Source organism: Budorcas taxicolor, chromosome 20 (genome assembly GCF_023091745.1).
Source record: "Budorcas taxicolor isolate Tak-1 chromosome 20, Takin1.1, whole genome shotgun sequence".
NCBI lineage: Eukaryota > Metazoa > Chordata > Mammalia > Artiodactyla > Bovidae > Budorcas > Budorcas taxicolor.
Window position 1 is genome coordinate 44756186 of NC_068929.1, and position 3345 is coordinate 44759530.

The window sequence follows — 3345 nt, forward strand, 5'->3', positions numbered from 1 at the left end:
CACACAATTCATCCTTTTAAATTCTATAATTCAGTGGTTCTCAGTATCTTCACAGAATTGTGCAGCCATCACTATTAGTTTTAGAACATTCTCATCATCCCCCAAAGAAACTTTGGACCCATTTAACAGTCATTCCCCATGCCCTTCCAGTCTCCCCAGCCCTGGGCAATCACTAATCCACTCTCCATTTCTATAGATTTGCTCATTCTAGACATTTCCTATAAAGAGAACTGCACAGTATGTGATCTTTTGTAACTGGCTCCTTCAGATAGCATTAAGTCTTCAAAGTTTATCCATGCTGTAACATGTATCAGCACTTGCTTTTTGTTGCCTAATATTTCATGATGTACTTATACTACATTTTATTTATCGATATCAGTTGATGTATTTGGGTTGTTCCTACTTTTTTTCCCCTATTATTATGAATAATGGTGCTATGTATATTCACTTACAGGTTTTTGTGTAAAATATGTTTTCATTTATTTTGGGTATATACGTAGACATGGAATTGCTGGGTCATATGGTAACATGATGTTAAAACATTTGTCAAATGGTTTTCCAAAGTGGTGCACAGTTTTATCTTATAACAAGTACTGCTCGGGTTCCAGTTTTTCCACATTATAACGCTTGTTAATATAGGTTTTTCTTTTTTTAAATTATAGCCATTCCAGGGATGTGAAGTGGTATCTCATTACGGTTTTGATTTGCTCTTTCCTGATGATATTGAACATCTTTTCATTTGCTTATTGGCTATTCTTTTATCTTCTTTGGAAAGTATATACCTATACTTTGTCTATTTTTTTCAATCAGGTCATGTAGCTTATTATTTGGCATAAACGTTAGCAACCAAGGCCATGGTCCTGTTAAACATCTCCCTCCCCAGCCCTCACATTCCATCCCAACCCTGCTATAAAAACATAATAGAACACAACAAAATACCACAGTTCAGTCTGAGATGGGAACAAAAAGTGGCTCCAGCAAAAACAAGACAGAAACACAAGACACAACATCTTTGAACAGTTAACAACAACTGCCATGGCCCACAGGGCAAGGGGTCAAAAGGAGACCTCAGACCTAGGCCATTCAGAGGTTCAGGACAGCTAGCTGTTCCTTCTGGCTACATCTTCTGGGCTCTGCTGCAGGAACAGGAAGGGGAGGCTGCTGAGGGGCTGGGCAGGACCCCTCCTCCCACTCTGAAGTTCAGGTCACTGACTGGAGTGCTTTTGGTTGGGGGAGATGTCGCAGGCTCCTTCCAGAGAGAGGGACGCAGGGAAACATCAGGGGCCCCAACGGCTGCCCCTCCCCCGCCCCATGCCCACGGTGAGAAAGTTAGCTGAGCCCCTCCCCAGAAAGAGTTCATGGCCTCCAGGAGCCAGCACGCTTGTATTCACATGGCATAAAGCCTCAAGTTGACCGTGGTCACTGGAAAGCTGATTGCGAGGACCCATCGCACAAGCAGCGCCTGGGAGATGACGCTGGGCTGGGGCTTCCTTCTGGTCCACCTTGGTGGGAATGGAGTCTTGCACCTTGCTGCCTGTTTGCCTGTGGAGGTCTGGTGTCCACAAATGGTCCTAGTCCTTGGCGTTGTGGGGTCAGCAGCCCCTGCAACCCCTTAAACAGCTGCATGTTGCATAGGAAGGTGGTCTTGGCCTCGTGCAGGACCCTCTGCTCCACCTCGGGGGTCCCCTTGAATGTTCATGAGGGAGCTGTAGAACTAGCTGCTTGAATTCGGTGGCGCTGGTGATGTTGGGGAAAGTGAAGAAGGCCAGACCCTCTGGAGCTGGGCAGGCCGAGGGCCTTCTGAGTGACCTTTTTGAGGACGTGGCACTCCGGACGGGTCACCCAGGTAGCGGGTATAGGCATGGGCCACCAGCAGCTTGATCTCTTGGAGTCTCGGCACCGAGTGTTAGGTGGCCTGTGCATATGGGATGCCCTCCTGCCCGCACACCCGTACCGGAAGTCCACGTCCTGTTCCAGGGTAGCCCTGCAGTGCAGCTTTTCGGGGAGCTGAGGTGGGGCGTAGACCAGGTTCTCCTGGTTGTGTTCCATCTCCTCCTCCAGGGCCAAGGAGACTTGACACAGAGACGCCATCACCAGCTTAAAGGCTTCTGGGGTCACCCTCGGCCTTCTGACAGCTCTTCATGAGCCCTGCATTCTCCTCCTGGGTGTGCACCTCCGGGGTGGCCTCCTTCATGTGTGTGCGTGCTAAGTCTCTTCAGTCGTGTCCAACTCTTTGCCACCCTGTGACCTGTAGCCCGCCAGACTCCTCTGCTCATGGGATTCCCCAGGCAAGAATACTGGAGTGTGTTGCTTGTGCCCTCCTCCAGGGGATCTTCCCCAACCAGCGATGAACCCCATGTCTCTTAAGTCTCTTGCATTGGCAGGTGGGTTCTTTACCACCAGAGCCACCTGGGAAGCCCGGCCTCCTTCAGGGCCTCTGCAAATCCTGGGGCATGCTGTTGGCCTACAGGTGCTCCTTCCTGTGGCTGCACTCGTCCCGGCTCTGGAACGGCTTCGAGGACTCTGGCTCTAACCACTCAGACGGAGGAGGCAACAGGGCGACTGTCTACTCTGCCTATTTTAAATTGGATTACTTGTGATTTTATTATTGAGTTGTAAGAATTCTTTATATATTCTAGTTATAAGTTCTTTATCAAGTATATGATTTATAAAATTTTTTTCCCATTACACCAGTTGACTTTTGATTTTTTTTGATGGTGTCCTTTGAAGCACATTTTCTTAATGGTATTCTTTTAATAATGTTCAATTTATCTCTTTTTGTTTTCTAATTTGGGTTTTTGGTTATATCTAAGAAACCATTGCCGAAAACAACAGCAGGAAGATTTATGCCAATTTCCATCTAAACACTTTATATTTTTAGCTATACATTTAGGTCTTTGATCCATTTTAATTTTTGTATATGGTGTAAGGTAGGGTTTCCACTTTATTTATTTATTGGTATGTGGATAAACAGTTGTTTCTGTACCATTTGTTTTGAAAAGACTGTTCTTTCCCATTGAATTGTCTTGGCAACCTTATTAAAAATTGACTGACCACAAATGTGAGAGTGTATTTCTATTAACTTTTGTGAGAGTGTATTTCTAGTGTATGTGTGGTCTTATGCTTATTTTCTTATTGAAGTACAGTTGATTTACAATGTTGTGTGTATGTGTGGTCTTAAAGTCTATTTTGTGTGATGGTTGCTCTTTGCATGATATATAGTTTACCACTCTATTTTTCCCAACCTACCTGCATCTGTGGCATAACAAATTATAAGTTCAGTGTCTTAAAACAACATACATTTATTATTTCAGAGTTTCTATCAGTCAGTAATTTGGCATAGCT

At 45.1% G+C, this 3345-nt stretch overlaps 1 pseudogene; it reads right to left on the reverse strand.

Annotated features, from left to right (window-relative positions):
- Positions 1-1387: 1387 nt before the first annotated feature.
- Positions 1388-2194, reverse strand: LOC128066247 (heme oxygenase 1-like; annotated as a pseudogene).
- Positions 2195-3345: the final 1151 nt, after the last annotated feature.